The sequence below is a fragment of the Schistocerca piceifrons genome, chromosome 4 (assembly GCF_021461385.2).
Source record: "Schistocerca piceifrons isolate TAMUIC-IGC-003096 chromosome 4, iqSchPice1.1, whole genome shotgun sequence".
Lineage (NCBI taxonomy): Eukaryota > Metazoa > Arthropoda > Insecta > Orthoptera > Acrididae > Schistocerca > Schistocerca piceifrons.
The window spans coordinates 209,614,263-209,634,858 of NC_060141.1; positions in this window are offsets into that span (position 1 = coordinate 209,614,263).

The window sequence follows — 20,596 nt, forward strand, 5'->3', positions numbered from 1 at the left end:
GACACAGTAGATTCGATTTCAACACAAATGGACACTCTGAAACTTTTTTCAGAAAAACACACTGAGGAAATGTGTTCACTATCGGAGAAAGTAGCAATGTAAAGTGAAAAGTTATATGGCAAAGACAAAGTTAAGAGGCAGATTATCTTTCAATAAACGGTTTTACATGTGAAATGTGGTGTAAACCTTTACTCTTCCTAGTACGCAGAGATTCAGATTGAATGGAATTATCATGCTGTGTACGTCGGTGAGGAATGCTAAAATTTTTCTCAAGGTTAGCGTCTATGTTATTTATCTCTGAGCCAGCCGGTGTACGCGGCTGCCTGCGGTGCGAGTCATTGTCTGTTCCTTTGTTGGCGCGCGTCGTTATTGGGATTAGGAGACCTAACATCTACAAATTCACCTCGACGAGAAGGCCCTGCCCTGTTTGAAGCTCGCCAGTTCTGATGGAATTCAGGTCTGTCGTTTTGTCGGTAGTTTACATAGTTTCTTGTTTGTCGGTCATGTGGTGGAGAATTTCTCCCGAAATAGTAACTGCGTGGTGGACCGTTGCGTCTGAAGGTATTCTGTCTCCCTTGATAATAATTATTTTGGTTCCCATATTGCCTGTTGCTATGGTTGTCTCTGTCACATTCATTACTATGGAAAAGCGATCTTTCTCTGTAACTATTATTCTGCCAACGGTTGTCATACGGATGGTGTCTGTTTTGGTCATGATTTGTGTTGTGAGAATAGCCTTGTCGTGTCCAGTTATTATTTCTTTTGTCGCGGAATTGTGACGGATGTGACCTGTAATTGCTGTGTTCCTGTTTTCGCATTCCGCGATTATCAGTGTCAATTTCTAATTCTTGTAAGAGTCCCTGAAATGCTTCAATGTCGTCTTTGCAACGTCCTGCCAAAATAATATGTCGTAAATGTTCAGGCAGTTTGATTAAGCAAATGCGGATGAGTTCTGAGGGGCTGTATGGGTTTGGAAGACATTGATTCTTATGCAACATGTCTTCAAAATATTTCATAAGACTGGAAAATTCAGATTGTTCGAAACGTTTCATCATTATGATGCTATGTTTTACTCGGTCTTGTGTGGCTTGAGACCAATATGCTGAGAGGAAGGCATGGTAAAACTCTCCTTCACTGTGGCAATCGTGAATGACCGACCACATTCTTACAGCTGGTTCATTCTCTAAGTAGCCACACATAAATTCTAATCTGTGTTCTAATGACCAGTTGGGAGGAAAACAATGAGAGAATTGATGAAGCCACGCTTGTGGATGAATGTCGTTGTCAGAATTCTTAAGTGTTTTAAATTTACGTGTAGTAATGAACAGCTTATAGTCAAAATCATCATGTCGGCGAGTCACATGTCGGTCATTGTTACGTCGTTTCGGCGGTTACATCTCAAAATTCGGTGTGCCTTGCCAATTTCTTTCATAATTTCCGAAGTGTCCTGTGTTATTATTTTGTGGTTGTTCCGTATTTCAAGTCCCTCTTTCCGTATTGTCAGACCTACAATCTGTTAACGTGCAACAATGTTTGAAGTTAAATATCCAGTCATGAACCAAGAGAACTTATTTAAACAGAAATTACGAATGCACTGTTATTGTGAACAGAGGACACAGTGTTATTGTGTGTGTACATTCTAGCTTGTTAGTTGCACGATTACGTAACGAATATACGGCTCACATACTTAGAACATATACTGGTACTGCTAATGAGATTTTAATGCAACATTTTGGTTTACTTGAAAATACATTCTGGATTTAAAGTACTTTCTGTGAGATACCAGACGACACAGTGGTTAGTTTATGTGACAACTACACAGTTTTATCATGACGCTACTAATGAGTGACAATTTACAATGTTGCTTTTGCGGTGTTTCTGTTTTATAGGTTTTCAGAAATTACTGCAACCAGTCGCCTTTTATGTAGATGTATTTTATTTAACCATGACCGGTTTCGAGCTGCCTAGCAACTCATCATCAGATGGTATATACATTTAGTGCTTTTTTGTACCCATTGTGTGGGTGGTTGAGTATCTGTGGCTAGACAGAAACGAGAACAAATAATCGCTACATGTGGTACAGTAACACGAAATATTTACAGCATAATTTATGTTTAACGTATAAGAGCAAATAATCACTACATGTGGTACAGTTACACGAAATATTTACAGTTTAATTTACGTTTTGATTTGTTACTTACAGATAAATCTTTCTGCAGGTATATATATATCTCTTTTAGGACGTATTTTGAAACCATTGTGTCTTGTTTTTCACAATTTCACAAGTTAAAACTTTCACTAGATGTATATTACTTTTATGAGGCACTGTTGGAAACATATATCTTGTTTTTCGTAAACATCGCTGAACACACTTAGCCACAGATACGAATACAGGATTTACACATTATAAACAAGCCAAAGATTGCAATATAACTACAGTATCAAAGATTTCAAGTTGACCAGAGGCATTATTAGTCATCACACACACTGACAAGAGATTTGTCTTTATTACATAGAAAATAAATGTAAATTAGCTTAAACTAGTAAAATGTTTATTTATAAATTAACTGTGCAATTTTAACAGGTATATAAAAAACTAGATTTTTTTTTTTTTTTACATTATATTTCAGTTACATTTAAGATTATTGGTATTGAGAGTATTATGACAGCTAATTTCTTGCTCCTTCCATTGGCTGATCTTGGCATATGATGTCTGGGATGAGAGGTTGATGGTTAACTTGAAATAATAAGTGATGCTGGTACTTGAAAGGGTGTGGAAAAGGAGTTGGCGGTGGGGGGGGGGGTGGGGGGGGGGTGTATAGGAAAAAGGAGAGGGGGGGGGGTTGAGAGGGTGATGTGGAGAGACAAGAGAGCTGAAGGGGGGGGGCAGAAGTGGTACAAGCTTTTATGTGTGTGTGTGTGGGGGGGGGGCATTTTGTTTCTGAATGACTGTTTAGTTTTTTAAGTTCAAAGAATCCTTAAAATTCTGAAAGAAGGAGTTATTCGCCAATTCTGTCTGCTCATTTAAAATGGTATGTGGGGAATTATGTTTGTGGGTAAAAATCTCTAATTGTTCGAGAAGATCCATCTTGAATCCCTTGTCTACAGTGTGTAGGATTTGAAGGTTAGTTTTAATGTCTGTTATGGAATGTTTATTATCTGCTAGATGGGTAGCAAAAGTGGATCTATTTAAGTTGTTTAGGCGAAGTGCATCAGTGTGCTCTTTGTATCGGATCTCAAAATTTCTACCTGTTTGCCCTATGTAGTAGCAGGAGCAGCTGTCACATCTTAATTTATATATACCAGATTTTTGGTAGGGTGTGCTGGCTCTTTTGGTGTTGTGGACTATTTTGTTCTGTATTTTGTTGTTAGTGTGAAAACTTATTTTGACATTATGTGGTTTGAATAGCTTAGCAAGTTTGTATGAGATATTGCCGAGAAACGGCATACAAACGAATTTGGTTTCTTCTGCTACTGAGGTCTGGCTTGCTGGTTTTGCTTTGTTAGATATAATGTTTTTATCTAATTTTTCAATTATGCTTGGGTCATAAGCATTGTTTGATGCTATTGTTTTTAATATATTGATTTCATTAATTTTTGCAGTAGGATCAGCTTGAATCTTGTTGATACGGTTAAGTGCTGATTTGAAAAAAGCTAGTTTATGCTGATTTGGGTGGCATGATGTATTGTTTATTATGACATCTGAAGTGGTGGGTTTCCTATATATCTGAAATTTATGTTTGTTGTTGTGATGTGTTATGTTTAGGTCAAGAAAATAGATGCCTTTTTGGGTTTGGTGTTCTACTGTGAACTGTATTTTGGGGTGAACATTATTAAGTTTACCAGCTAAGGCCTCAATTTCAGTGGCTGTCCCATCATATAACAACAGGGTGTCATCAACATATCGTTTATAATAAATGATTTTGTCTGTTTCTATTGGGTTTGCTTTAAAGAATTTAATTTCGAGATCATTAATGTCGATGTCAGCAAGAAGGCCAGCTAGACTACTGCCCATTGCTAGACCATCATGTTGAATATATATTTTGTTGTTGAAGGTGAAGTAATTGTGGGACAGCACTAATTCAAGTAAATCCATCAGCTCACAGATTTCCATGTCACTTAACTTTTTATGTTGTAATAAGTTATTTTTTATTATTCGAAGTGTGTCTATTATAGGTATGTTTGTGTACAGGTTGATAATATCAAGGGATGCAAAGTTAGCTGCATTGGGAATGGAAATTTCTCTGATACTGTCAATCAAATCATAGGTGTTTTTTATGGAATAATTGGTTGGGAATGTATAATATTTCTTGAGTATTTCATGCAGTTTTTTAGTCACTTTGTACCCTGGGCTATTTATGGAATTCACAATCGGGCGTATCGGGTGTCCATCTTTATGAATTTTAGGTTGTGATCTAAGCTTTGGTGCTGTAGGGTTCATTATAACACATTGTTTGGCTTCAATGGATGTCAGCAGACAGTTACAATTTTTTAACATGTCTTTTATTTTAGCTTGGTATTTGGGAGTGGGGTCAGATTTCAACTCAGTTATGTTATTATTCTTGAAAAATTCTAGGGTTTTCTTAATGTAATCAGACTCGTACATTATCACGGCTGTGCTGCCTTTGTCAGATTTAACAACAAGGGCACTACTGTTTGTTAGCTTTTTGTTAATTTGTTTCAGTGTTGCAGATTCATCATGTTTATTACTGTGGAGCCTTTGTGCATCTATGGTTTTCTTTATTATTTTGTTTGCATCATGGGCTAGAGCATTTTGATCATTCTGATCTAGTTTTGATGCTATACATGCTATTTTGGTGTTAGTTATTAGGTCTTTAACACTGTTGTAATCAAGTTTTGTGGCAATATTATGTTTAAGTCCCTTATTTAACAAATTTAATTCTGTGCTATTGAAATTAATGCTTGTTGTGTTAACTACTCTCTCAAAGAATTTATGTTGCATGGGAGGGCATTCATTTGGTGGAATGGGGGATTTTTTGGCAATCAGGAGTGAGAGCTTTTCTTTTTGTTTATGTGCAATTTTCAACATCTCTTTATTCACATTTAGTTGGGTTAGATCTAAGAAATTCGTGATTTGGCTTAGAGTGAGATAGTTGCTTAACTCTAAGTGCAGCATGTAGATGTCCCTGTTTAACAAGTCTTTTCGTTTGTAATGTGATCTAATTTCATTTTTGATCCATACAATTTCACATTTTCTCTTGGCTGCTTGTGCAGATTCACTCTGGTCTTTAATTACAACTCTTATGTAATTAGGAGTTACATTCTCTAAGATACATTGCTTATTAAATTTGATGGCAAGAATAGTTTTCATTAGTTTCACTTTGCACTTCCTGTATTTGTTCATTGTTCCTTTTACCTGGCTAGGTAGCAAAATAAGACTTTTATCCATTGTGGATGTGGAACACTGCGACTGTAGTGTGAAAAGGTTTTCAGAAATTACTGCAACCAGTCGCCTTTTATGTAGATGTATTTTATTTAACCATGACCGGTTTCGAGCTGCCTAGCAACTCATCATCAGATGGTATATACATTTAGTGCTTTTTTGTACCCATTGTGTGGGTGGTTGAGTATCTGTGGCTAGACAGAAACGAGAACAAATAATCGCTACATGTGGTACAGTAACACGAAATATTTACAGCATAATTTATGTTTAACGTATAAGAGCAAATAATCACTACATGTGGTACAGTTACACGAAATATTTACAGTTTAATTTACGTTTTGATTTGTTACTTACAGATAAATCTTTCTGCAGGTATATATATATCTCTTTTAGGACGTATTTTGAAACCATTGTGTCTTGTTTTTCACAATTTCACAAGTTAAAACTTTCACTAGATGTATATTACTTTTATGAGGCACTGTTGGAAACATATATCTTGTTTTTCGTAAACATCGCTGAACACACTTAGCCACAGATACGAATACAGGATTTACACATTATAAACAAGCCAAAGATTGCAATATAACTACAGTATCAAAGATTTCAAGTTGACCAGAGGCATTATTAGTCATCACACACACTGACAAGAGATTTGTCTTTATTACATAGAAAATAAATGTAAATTAGCTTAAACTAGTAAAATGTTTATTTATAAATTAACTGTGCAATTTTAACAGGTATATAAAAAACTAGATTTTTTTTTTTTTTTTTTACATTATATTTCAGTTACATTTAAGATTATTGGTATTGAGAGTATTATGACAGCTAATTTCTTGCTCCTTCCATTGGCTGATCTTGGCATATGATGTCTGGGATGAGAGGTTGATGGTTAACTTGAAATAATAAGTGATGCTGGTACTTGAAAGGGTGTGGAAAAGGAGTTCTGCATTATTCTGGAAGGTAAAACATGTTTTAGTAGTAACTTTTGTTGTATAGCAGCAATGAGACAGCCTTTTTCGTGGCACAACAATACATACTGTACAGTACTTTCTTCATCACGCCAATAAGCATAACAACTACGATATCTATATGCAAAGCATTTCACTTTTGTTTATCATGAGGTAAGTACATTGACTTCTGCAGAACTTAGCTTTCGGAGGACGATAGCTAGGACACTTCCACAGAGATCATCTTACAACAAGGCACACAGTTTAGCGCTACAGTACACGTATTTGAGTGATTAATTTTATACTTAAAACATTTATTTTTAAAGATTTTTGAATTACAAAGAAAGTTTTCCGTGATACATTTCATTCCATTGCTGTAACCTGTAACACCTGAGGGTATAATTACATTAATCCTCAGGGGGGTACACATTTACTTTGTGTACCATGTGTTTGGCAAGCACAAGCAGCCCTAGCTAATACGGTATTTGCTTATACAACTTTACACATCGGTACCATATTTCTCTAACACAAATTACACAGCAATCTGATCATTTAACTGAAAGATAAACATTTTTTTTACTACATCAGTGACACATGTTTACGCAATTACACAGTTGGGTAACTTCACACTTACGAAATTGTATTTTGTCTGTACTTTGTGAACTGTTCATATTTTTTCGGACCCATTGTGATATTATGAGAGCTTTGAATGATATATTTGGTATGGGATCACGATTTTTAAAGTCCGTTTGAGCTAGATGACACTATACAAATGAGCAGAGAAATTTTTTAGGTTTTGACATTATAGCTGAAAGCTACGACGTTTTTGAGATTTGACTGAGGTGTTATGATGTTATTTTTACGACGACGATGTGTATTATGCTGTTGAGGTATGTTTATGATCAATAAGATGATGCTACTGTAAATGAGGAATTTGATTATGCTACGTATTTATTTTGATGAAATATTGAAGAAGTGTCGACGAATACGTATATGAATAATGAGTAGTGGTTAGGGACTCTGACTTGTGAAAAAGGATGTTGGAAATCAAGAATCGTACTTTGAGAGTTATGAAATGTGTGTAAATGCGTGAATGTATCACAATGCCGGCGAAAATTTTTTGGACACTGTTAAATTTAAAGGATTTTAATTTCTACACATTTGTAACGTAAATTCTCAATCTTTGAAAATATTTTATATGAGACTGTCACTGTAGCGGAAACTGCTGTCGTAAATATTTCAGTTAGAAAGGTAAGTGACCTTGACCTAATGCGTTTTGGGCGCCCATCTGAGAGGTAGTCGTCTGACAAAAGAAAGCCATTAGGTGGAGAGAAAAAAAAGGCCACTATCCTCGTTATTGACATTCCTTTTGTAGTGGGACGAAATTAAACGTCACCCATCCACCAAGTCAGCCCAGTTTGCAGGTGACTATAAGTTTAATTTAGGTTTTGTTTATGTGTTTTCTTATTATTTGTAATAAATGTGAATTATCTAAAAGTTTTGTATTTTTTTTATGTGTTTCATGTACGGAGAGATCGGCGCAACGAACGGGGACAGCATCTTCGTTGCCGCGACCAGAGAGGAAATTGCTGGCCGCTATACGTCGCGGGTCGACAGCCAAGGAGCAACAGAAGATCCTGGAACCGAGTTGTTGCGTCGTGTTTCTAAAAATTAAAAATGAATTTTTATACTCTTTTTGTACAACAATGACAAAAAGATAGAGCTTGATCTTATTGAAATGTCAGTCACTGTCTGTCAACGCTCAAGTTCACATCTGTATGTGTAGGAAGCTAATAAAATAGTGTATGCTATTAAAATTGAAACACGTGTCTTGAAGATTTATTTATGAAGAGTTATGTGAACGGATTAATAATATATTTTGACAAGATTATTGATTCAGACAGCGTTGGCCGAAACTTTGAGTCTAAAAAAAAGTTTATTTAATGTGTGATTCTGATATCGATTAGATCAAGATAACGTGTGTCGATATAATTTTCTGAGGAGAAACAAACGAAATTTAAATTGGGAAAAAGTTACGAAAACCAATTGGCCCAAGTGATGTAATTCTCTGCACACGACTCAGCTGATGTTTTACAGTTTCGTTCAAGAACCATCCTATAACAATTTAAAAAGAACATGAATCATTTTTGAAGTGAGTGTAACTGACGTGGGTGACGAAGTCTGCACATGGTCATACATATATCAAACGCAAACCTACTAATACGTCGTTACACCACACCGTGGCGACCTTAGAAACAGGACTTGTGTGCAACTAAGGCACACAGGTACGAAACAAAGCATCAAGAGTCCTTCGGAAGTCAACGCGAGTTTTGTGGAGCCTTCACCAGCCAGCGGCGACTTCGCGGGTGTGGGCATCTGACGGAGTGCAGCCAAGCAGTACGGTCACGCAGTTGTTCCACGAGAAGGCGCGTCTGTTGGGCAGCAGCTGAACGCTGCAAAACCCGACAACCTTTTTTCTCACTAAACTAATAGGCCCAGTACGTCAGCTGCGGGGTGTTCCTCCGGCTGGTATTAGAGGTGTTGCTGAGGGCTTCGCCTGTCTACGGCGGTGCCGGGCGTGGTTGCAGCCAGTGACGTTTCCGGTGTTCGACTCAGCGTCCTGCCGGTTGCGGAAGCGGGGTCGCAGCATCTCAGCGGCTGCATCGACGGCTGTTACATCTGCAGCCCATAGCAGCACACTGATCATCGAGAACTACAAATTACAATATTAGTGTCCGGTGAGTTTGTTTCAAGTTGGAAGTGGAGTGTTGTACATAGGAAGTGTGCTTTTATAGGATTGTTGATTACAAGTCTGCGTGTGTAAATAGTTAATATCTTACAATAATGTCGGGAAGTGAAATGTCAGACGAAGAGCAATCTATGTCCGATAGGAGCATGAGATCCCTTTTTAGGGCGATAGCGAAATTAAAACAATCTAACGGGGATTTCCTAGCTGAATTAAAACAGTCTAACGAAGAATCTACTGCTAGATTAAAAGAGGAATTAAAACAGTCTAACGAAGAATCTATGGCTAGATTAAAACAGTCTAACGAAGAATCTATGGCTAGATTAAAACAGTCTAACGAAGAATCTATGGCTAGATTAAAACAGTCTAATGAGGAATCTACTGCTAGATTGAAACAGGAACTAAAACAGGAATTAAAACAGTCTAACGAGGAATCTACTGCTAGACTTAAAGGGGAGCTAACAAAATCAACAGACAGGTTGCAGGAATATCTTAATGAAACCAGTCGAGAATTAAGTGATAAAATAGAGTCTTCTAAAGTTGAAATGCAGGAAAAATTAGTAGGACTTAGTAATAAGATTGCTGATAATTGTAAAAGGTTAGAAGAACATATCCAGGAATCGCGCGAGGAAAGAGCTCGCATGCGAAACGATATCACTGACTTAACCGAGAGACTAGATAGTGTCAATATCTTAGTTGTAAATGAAATACAGAAAAATAACGATATGTTACGAGATGAATTTTCTATGCAAACAGAAACTGTTCGCAGAGAATTATTGAAATCTATTAAAGAGGTCTCTACCAAACCTGTAGAGATTTCTTCAATAGATAATGTAGAATTAGAGACATTAACTCATCAAGTAGAAAAGGACCATACCGAAATCGAAAACATGAAATTTTTAATTACTGAGATATGCAGCAATCTTGAGACTGCCAAAGATAGTAATATTGACGAAGGTACAGAGCGTTCACATCGTGAACACAGTGAAGAATCGATATTAGCTAATCGCGTATCCAATACAGAAATGCGGATACAGGAAATTACTAGACGGTTATCGGAATTAGATAATAACGAGAACATTTCAGGTAGCAGAGGTAATAACATAATCAGAGACAACAGTCGCATCGAATTTGCTAGCTCGGACGACAACAATATGAATAAGGCAGTCACGGCAAGCCAATCCGATGCAACTCCGTCTCTGCCAGTTAAACAAAATCCGACTATTTCTCTCGCAGAATGTCTGGATGACATAACAACAAATTCAAATGTAGCAAGTCGATTTCCTGTATTCAAACCAGGAGGCGAACTGCACCCTATAATCTTTATAAAAGCTTTTGAAACATCATTATCTCCTAAATGGAGTAATGAAAAACGCATTCAATTTGTAATAGGACATTTAGAAGCAGAAGCTGCGGAATGGGCAGTACTGCATAGAAATGAATTCAGGGATTGGGATGATTTTGTTAAGCAATTTAAACAAAATTATTGGTCAAGGGGAAAACAACAACACTTAACTTTAGAATTGTTAGCCCCTCCTCCATATTCTAAACGGTGGAGAGGTTATAGGAATTATTTTGAATGGAATTTAAACCGTGCTAAATTAATTGAAAGTCATCTAATGCGAGCCCTAAGTAGTAGGTTACCGTATTACATAAAGGAAAGAAAAATGTTATTCTACAAATTATACAAAACCTTAATAATGGGGACGAAACAGTTAACACCCGGGGTGTGTGGTTATATTTTAACGACTTGTTGTATTGGAAAGCACAGAGGGAACACCAGAGATGGAAAATCTGCATTCCGGAAACTGTTGTGGACGAGTTAATTACTTATATTCATGAAGGTTACGGGCATTTTGGAATTCATAAATGTATTAAACATCTAATGAAGTATTATTATTTCAAAAATATGTCCCGTATTGTGAGAAGTATTATTAGGGCTTGTGAAACCTGTCAAAAGGTTAAAGTTAATAACAAATCCAAGCGTTATAAATTATATGCTGTAATTCCTCGAGGTTTGTGGGATCTATTGTCATTAGATTTTTTCGGCCCTCTGCCTCGGAGTTCAGGAGGATTAACATATGTGTTTGTTGTAATGGAATGTTGGTCCAAACATGTGAAACTGCATACTTTGAAACGAGCGAATACAGCAAGCGTTATACGCTGCCTCACCCGAAATTACTTTGTTAACTGGGGCATTCCTAAACGACTTATGTCTGACAACGGTAGTGCCTTTATTAGTCAAAGATTTCAAGATATGATAAGACAATATGGAATCAAACATATCTTAATTTCGAAATATCACCCTCAAAGTAATTTAGTAGAAAGAGTCATGAAAGGATTAGGACGATTATGTGGAACTTATTGTGCACATAAACATACTCGGTGGGCCAAACTAATGCCTGAATTCGAAAAGATATTAAATGAATTGCCTCACCTAACGACGGGATTATCACCTATAGAAATTTTAGGCAAACGAATTATAGGTGAGCCTTTACTAGCTGCTTTACCTTGGCCACCAGTAAATGAGATACAACAAGATATTCCAGACGAAAAAGTTTGCGAACAGATTGTAAAAAATGCCGAACGGAGAATTAAAAGTTATAATCAACAGGCTATAGAACCCTCATTTCAGGTAGGAGATCTTGTGTTAGTACGATCTCATCCTAAAAGTTCTAAGATCGGTAAGGAATGTAGAAAATTCTTCTTGATCTTTGAAGGTCCATATGTTGTACATAAGATTGTACATCCCAAAGCATTACTTCTTATGGAACCTTCATCAGGTGTAATTAAAGGATTATATAGTGTTGATCAAATGAAACTCTTCATTCCGAAATAAGTTAATATTTAGTATATGTTACACACGGAAGAGCGTTCATAGTTTATTCATGTGAAGTTTTTCGTGATAGTTACGTGTTATTTTAAATAAATGACAGAAAGCTTAAACATGTGTTCTACAATAATCTACTGGTACTTCAAAAAGAGAAAGATAACCCAAAGGGGGATTTATATGGAAGAAACTTTGCTCTTAGGTCAAAAGGAATTTTGCATATTTTAAATTTACTCGGATAGTAGGAACCAAAGGGGATGGTTAATAGTTTTAGGGACCATGGGCGTCCAGAGCTATATGGCTCACGAGAACATAGCAGAGTGCCTTTAATAGAGGTTTGCAATAGTGTTAATATAGAACACACCAAACGGGGCTCTCTCGCTTGTTTCTCATAAATAAATGGCCATTACCCAACAAGGTGTCCGAAGGTAAAGAAAGCCGTGCCGAGATTCTAAAGAAAGTTTTGCTTGATTTCTTCTTGACCTCAGGCATAAATAAGGCATTAGGGAAGAGAATGACGTAAAGTAAATAGTACTATTAGTTATTGTGAGAAACTTATTAGTAATATACATTCTTGAAAAGAATAACTCTAGTAAATAAATGAAACTGGAACTAATCTATCACAATTTGAACGCTCTGTCCTAATGTACAACGTTAAAGAATGTACTAAATTAGTATTTATTAGCAACTATTAACTGAAGAGGAGCAATCTCCCTATATTCGGTTACGAATTACCATAAGAGCACAATTAAGAGTAAATGACAAATAATCACAACGATATCGTATTAAAAGGATTAAATCTATCTAATAGCAAGGACTCTAGGTTACGTAAAATGTGAGGAAAATGTGTTAACAGTTAAATATTGTATATTGAACAGTTTTAATTTCGGTTAAAACCTGACAAACTGAGCTTGTGGGTGGGGTATGTAGTGGGACGAAATTAAACGTCACCCATCCACCAAGTCAGCCCAGTTTGCAGGTGACTATAAGTTTAATTTAGGTTTTGTTTATGTGTTTTCTTATTATTTGTAATAAATGTGAATTATCTAAAAGTTTTGTATTTTTTTTATGTGTTTCATGTACGGAGAGATCGGCGCAACGAACGGGGACAGCATCTTCGTTGCCGCGACCAGAGAGGAAATTGCTGGCCGCTATACGTCGCGGGTCGACAGCCAAGGAGCAACAGAAGATCCTGGAACCGAGTTGTTGTGTCGTGTTTCTAAAAATTAAAAATGAATTTTTATACTCTTTTTGTACAACAATGACAAAAAGATAGAGCTTGATCTTATTGAAATGTCAGTCACTGTCTGTCAACGCTCAAGTTCACATCTGTATGTGTAGGAAGCTAATAAAATAGTGTATGCTATTAAAATTGAAACACGTGTCTTGAAGATTTATTTATGAAGAGTTATGTGAACGGATTAATAATATATTTTGACAAGATTATTGATTCAGACAGCGTTGGCCGAAACTTTGAGTCTAAAAAAAAGTTTATTTAATGTGTGATTCTGATATCGATTAGATCAAGATAACGTGTGTCGATATAATTTTCTGAGGAGAAACAAACGAAATTTAAATTGGGAAAAAGTTACGAAAACCAATTGGCCCAAGTGATGTAATTCTCTGCACACGACTCAGCTGATGTTTTACAGTTTCGTTCAAGAACCATCCTATAACAATTTAAAAAGAACATGAATCATTTTTGAAGTGAGTGTAACTGACGTGGGTGACGAAGTCTGCACATGGTCATACATATATCAAACGCAAACCTACTAATACGTCGTTACACCGCACTTTGTAGAAAGCACCGCAAATACGACACACTCATTACTTGGAAAGATACTTACATCTGCACATCTGATTATGACAAGCGTCTTTCTACGAGAATTGAGAGAATTTTTACTGCCCTATGAAATGCCATATGGCTAACGAATGATGTTTCATGCCTTCCTTTGTACATATTTGCTCATTTTCTTTGATATCTAGTCTCTAGCTGCACTGCAGCATTGGTTAAAATAGAATTTAATAGATGTACTAATATAAATATTTTATGCCTACAGATCCAGTACATAATTTTATGATCTATTCAAAAAAAACGAAGGAGCATAAGAAGACATTTCCCTTCACAGGAATTGCATACGGAATTTTCTTTTCAACTACTTGGTAATTTTTTTTGGTAGAATAACTTCTTGTGGTGCACCACTTTAATTACACAGACATTAAGATGTGAATATACATTTCCCTTGTCTGCATTGTTGTCTTTAATGTAATATTTTTTCTGCTTGAGTGTTGTCATGTTTAGATATAAGTTATTACATTTGCTGCTGCTGTTTGTCAGGCGTAGTGTTACTGAATTTGACTTTGTGTTACTGTGCTAAGCCAGTTTACTACTGATTTATTTTTCTTGTTTGCTGCTCATTGCCTTATATTAGTTGTAATATTGTTGCTTACTTTGCCAATTTGAATTTTTTTGTCATTGCTGTTTGTGTTAATTGTTTTATGCTGCTGCATTGCCTCATCCCTTACTTTAGCATCTGAGCTCAGTAGATTTAAGTTAGCTTAAAATGGGGTAGGCAATATAAGAAAACAAGTTGTGATGAATTGGAAGAAATGCATTGAGAAGCTATAAGAAAATGGTTTGGCCAAAAAAGTATTTTGAAAGAGGATATGAACCAAAAAAGTAGGGTTTAGGGACAACAGGTTTAGGTAGGATTTTCTTGGAAATAAATGATGAGGTAAGATAATGGAAAATAAATAATGAGGTAAGAAATGTGTGAACATATAAATACAGAAAGCATGCTTGGATAGAATTTTTTTGGTGGAAACAAATGCTGAAATAAGAGGAAAGATATATGGAATGAAGTTTTGGGGTGGACTGCAGTACCAAATGTCACACTGAAAACAAACCCTGTCCTTTATTTTTGTGTTATTACACTATGTGAATTTGTGTTTTTCCTGTCTTAATGTGTTTAGCTAATAAGAGTTATGTTGTAGAATTTTTCTAATAATATTTATTTACTTTGTAAAGATGTTTAGACATTATTTATTCTGTTTTGTTTTAATGCTCATGTGTGAAGCTGATGTTTCGAAAGTTATTCTGTACTTTCATGTATGTACTCATGTCGTAATTCCTGTAACACTGACATATATGTTATTTCGATTCTTTTGTAAAGCCTGTACTACAAATGTTATCTGTATTATTATGTTTTTAATGATGTCTTTTGTACCGTTGTTATTGTATTCTTATGTTATAAAATTGTAATTGACACCAGTTCATCATACTATTAACTTGTAAGTTCCATTTCACTGCACACGTTTCTGTTGGTCATAGAATATGGACAATATGTGAGAAGTAGGGACTGTTAGTGTTTACACATGTGTTAATAATTTGGCAAGGGAGTGGATAACAGCATTGCTGGTTCTAAGGACAATTCCAAAAACTTTGTGAGTGCACAAGTGGTGGTTATTGACTTGCCATATTGTCCGCAAGACTCTTCAATGGTGATTGTGCACCTCCACAGTCGCAGCAGATGGCTGCTGGCCATCTCTACAAGGACTACAGTCGGTCTACACCTTTGATGATTCATCAATACCATTATGTCTACAAGGACTACAGTGGGTCTGCACCTCTGGTAGCCCACCAATACCATAATCTCTACCAGGACTACAGTGGGTCTACATCTTTGATGGCCCACCAATACCATTATTTCTACAAGGACTACAGTGGGTCTGCATCTTTGATGACCCACCAACACCATTATCTCTACCAAGACTACAGTGGGTCTGCTCTGTGATGACCTACCTACCAATACACTTCAAAATTTCGACTGATTCTGCTGTGGTTTGCTCTGTTGTGGCCCATTACCTGTCTGCATGTCAAGAGTCAGCACTGTCTTTCCGTTGGAAGGACAACACTACTTCTTCAAGACTGCATGGAAATCCACTACTTCCGTGTGCATTTTCTTTTACTGCTCAGACATTGAGAAAAACACTGCTATTTTACTGTGATGAATGATCAGGACTGTCTTTATGGACTGTGAGAAAATTTTAGCTTTTGACCAACATTGTATCGATAAGTGTGTGCACTTGATTTATTTGTTATTGTAATTATGAAAAAATTTTTCAAATCAGTATTGGCCACTACCCAAAACAATTTGTAAAATTTTTTGTGGGGAGCATGGGGGCAATGTAAGTAGGCTGTTTAGGTTTTCTTATTGGTAACGCCACGTAGTGCTCTGTATGAAAATCACTGACTGTGCTGTGTGCAGTCTGTGGCTAGTTTGCATTGTTGTCTGCCATTGTAGTGTTGGGCAGTTGGAGGTGAGCCGCCAGCAGTGGTGGATGTGGGGAGAGAGATGGCGGAGTTTTGAAATTTGTAACACTGGATATCATGAACTGCTATATATATTATGACTATTAAGGTAAATACATTGTTTGTTCTCTATTAAAATCTTTCATTTGCTATCTATGCCTATCAGTAGTTAGTGCCTTCCGTAGTTTGAATCTTTTATTTAGCTGGCAGTAGTGGCGCTCGCTATATTGCAGTAGTTCGAGTAACGAAGATTTTTGTGAGTTAAGTGATTTGTGAAAGGTATAGGTTAATGTTAGTCAGGGCCATTCTTTTGTAGGGATTTTTGAAAGTCATATTGCGTTGCGCTAAAAATATTATGTGTCAATTTTAGCCCAGTCACGTATATAATTTTTCAAAAGGGGACGTGTCAATGTATACCTGATATGTGGACCAATACATATTGGGAAACGATTACCTTCTATTACTGAACACTTTATCAAGATTAGGTACTGTGCAATATGGTATTGAGGCAACTTACTTTTCTAAGAAGGAAAAAAATCTGGTGAATTTATTAAGAACTGCGCCGGCCGGTGTGGCCGACCGGTTCTGAGCGCTTCAGTAGTGAACCGCGCGACCGCTACGGACGCAGGTTCGAATCCTGCCTCAGGCATGGACGTGTGTGGTGTCCTTAGGTTAGTTAGGTTTAAGTAGTTCTAAGTCTAGGGGACTGATGACCTCAGTCGTTAAGTCCCATAGTGCTTGGATCCATTTGAACCATATTAAGACGTGCAGCGAGGAAACGTTTTTTTAACTTAGGATAAAATGCCGAGCTTCTTAATAAGATTTCATTTTTCAGTGACCAAGGCGTTAATATATTCAAGGGATTACAATCCTTTCAGCATTATGCCTCCATTACAAATGTTTTGAACACAGCCCTGAAATACATTTTCGATTATGTGTGTTTGAAAAATGAAGTTTCTGTAGTTTATTCCACGGCTTAGACTGCCAAATATACTGCCTATGTCATGAAGAAATATGACGTGAATTTTAAACAGACAAGCCTGAAACAAGAAACGGAAACTAGATGGAATAAATTGTTTGATATGCGAAAGTCTGCGGTTAGGCAGTACGACGAAATCATGGAAATTCCCGTCGAGAAGGGCTTCTCTGAATAATGTACTGATTACGACAACTACGCTGCTAAAGAACTTGTGAAATTTTTAGAACATTCAAAGATGCAACAGAAGTGGTCGAACCGAGAAATATACTACATTTTACTTTGTTCTGTTGTGATTGTATAAACTAACAAGCTATTGTATCGTAGGGTCTGAAAGTATACAAGTACGTTTACATTACTGTAGACCGAATTTTCTTCTTTAACACACAGCAAACGAAAGCTGTGCTTAGTTACAAAACGCCGGTTTCAGTGTTACTGGTATTTCGGCAGCACAGTAGAAATGTCGTGTTATCATCTATTGACTATAGATACTACGAGCCCCGAAACAGCGCTGTCACCATCTCATAGAGGATGAAGTTTGAATTAGGGCGTTGCATGGAATAGTAGCATTTCGGTAGTCACCATTCCGATTATTAAAAATTATGTCCCTTTCTGATAGAGATGAGACGTAAGACACTGTGCGTCAAATTTTTGATGAAATATCAGTTCCATGTAAAGTTAGAACAAAAGTATAATGTGACAGGAACGTCTTACTGCTTTTTATACCTGCAGCTGTCTATTCAGGGCCACCGATAGAATGTCACCACTACTCAACACCCAAAACAATGTTGCCTCTATTTTCTAAGTGACTAGACTGTAGGGCACATCATACTCAATCTTCCAACGACGTCGACGTATTTAACCAGAAATGATATTGATGACGACGACGATCATCTTGAGAGATGCATGTGTAATGGTACTCTCTTTCCCAGGCTATATAATTTAGCGACAAGAAGTTTTGTGTTCCAGTCTAAAATGTGACAAGCTATAAAGTATTGTCTTGGACAGTGAAAGCAGCTGTGACCCGGAGCGAGTAGATAAAATCTTGACAAATTTTTTTCCCAGAGCAACCATTATTAGAAAAGTTGGCGGTAACTTAGTTTTCCTGTGAAACAACGTTCAAAAACTTCCGATATTGTATATAGCAAACTATTTTCTGTTACGGTTTGTAAAGATGTTGGAACTAGACACTAACATCCAGGAAAATACGTTTTAAACACAACTAGATTGATGTGAGTGTAGTTACATCAGGTGGTGGGAGTATGTCAGAAGTAAAACCAGCCTGCAGGCACACACGGTGTCACAAAAGCAGCGCGGCGAACGCGCAATGTCGTGCTACCTCTCGCCACTCAAAGGCGTATTGTTCGATCCTAACTTGCCCGCTCCAAACGTTCACACTCGTATGCGTCATGCCTGAGCGCAATGCGTTCGAGCAAGTATGAGCGAGCAAAACGTCCAATTTCCAGACCTCTACTCCAAACGCGACTGTATCAGGGACGGGCCCTAACATGCGGTCCAAAGTGAACTACTTTTAGCCATGCACTTAACACTGGTTTTCCGAGCGTGTCTTTAGAGTTACATTTAGAATAATGGGAAAGGAACGAAACCCAGAGAAATAATGTTGCCAAAATTTACTTTGGTTCTCATCATATTTTGTCTGTTTGATTACTGCAGTCTCGTCAGAAGACTGCGGTGCACGGCCGCCTTTACGTGATGTTGACTAGCCTGTATCAGGCGCAGACTGGATACTATCCCGCACCACAGAGCCGCAGGGTAGTCTAAACGCAATATCAGGAGCCTAGCACCCCGTAAAGACCCACTTGCAGAGTCATAACGAGGGATTTCGACTCAAGTGAGCAGAAGAGAACGTGCCATCACAGTAGGATTACACTGCTGGAGATGCGGGCATCCTTCGTGATTGGTTTCCGAAGTTATTTGAGGTCTAATATTAGTTACTTTATGTAGTTCGCGTAATGTGCAGCGGCTGATCTCAGCAATGAAATGTGAACTCAGATGAAACGATATTACTGTATATTCTTTACAGAATAAAGGTCCACTCCAGATGTTATTTCAATTTATCATTGCAGCTGTTCCTTGGCCTTAGTACATGTTACATTTTCATAACAGTTTTCAGCAAATACTAGGCTACGTTTAATTTTACAATCACTGGCTGCGTGTTGTTGTCAAATAATTGAATTCATCTTTTCTGACTGCCTTAAAGATGTCTTAAAAGGACATTATATGTATAGCAAGCCAAAACTCTGCTATATTCGAAGACTTTCTTTATGGTGTTTATTTTGTGGCAATATAAGCTTGTTTCGGTTCGTGGCTATTATTAAGCTATCAGCAAACATATGTAGTTGTTAGTCTATGTATCTAGAGAGTAACAACTTTGTCTGCGGTACACTTGACTTACAAAGCGACAGCTTCAATTATGTCTAATGAAAGTAAGTACAATGACAGATATATACAATATTGCTATTTGTTGCAGATATACATAGATACATGCACTAACAACTACACATGTTTGCAGATAGTTTGGTATGAAGCCGAAAGAGCTTATAGCTCCAGAAAATAACATCTTATTGAAAAGTCTGAATACAGCACAGTTTTTTTATCTTCTTAAGCATATAATTGAAGAGTAATTTAATATTTTATGCTAGAGATGTGATAAGGTACATTGTAAGTAAGAAGACAGTTTTAGGATTAAAACAAAGTTTGTTTAGTAGCAGTGACATACTGTAAGTCTATCGTCCCTCAAGATGCATTTCCAGAATTATGATGTTGCGACATGATATACATGTGCGGCTAGACGGGCGCCGGTTTGACAGGTGATGAGGCGCAGTGCGGCGAAAGTCGCGTCACAGGCGAGCATAGCTTATGAGGAGGTAGCGTGTAGAATTGTCTGTTTGATCAGCAGACGACACCAAGACTTCTACTATTGGTGGAGTATGAAGGTTACGAAGTAAGCTGGCTATCATAAGAGCAGCAAGTAGTCTGAAAGATGACTGCGAGTTGTTTTCCCTGGCCGAGTGGCTGTTCCTAGTCTGAAAGTGCTGTGAGAGTGCCGCCATGGCACAAATTCAGAGGCTGCAAATTATTTGACGCTTTATGTGACCTTAACGAAATAAGTGCCAATGTATAGCTCTTGAATAGCGCTGTCGGAAAACAGCTTTACAATTTGTATGAAAAAAAATTCAGTTTCTAGCTGTAACGTTGATCCCATGACTAAACACTTATTTTAGTGCAACATAAATTGTATAAAAATAAATGCAGCAGCAGTATTTATAATAAATTACAGTAACTACTCTTAACGATAAATAATTTGAAAATTCGACTACGTCCTACATCGTGTATAATACTTACTGTATCGACAAGTTT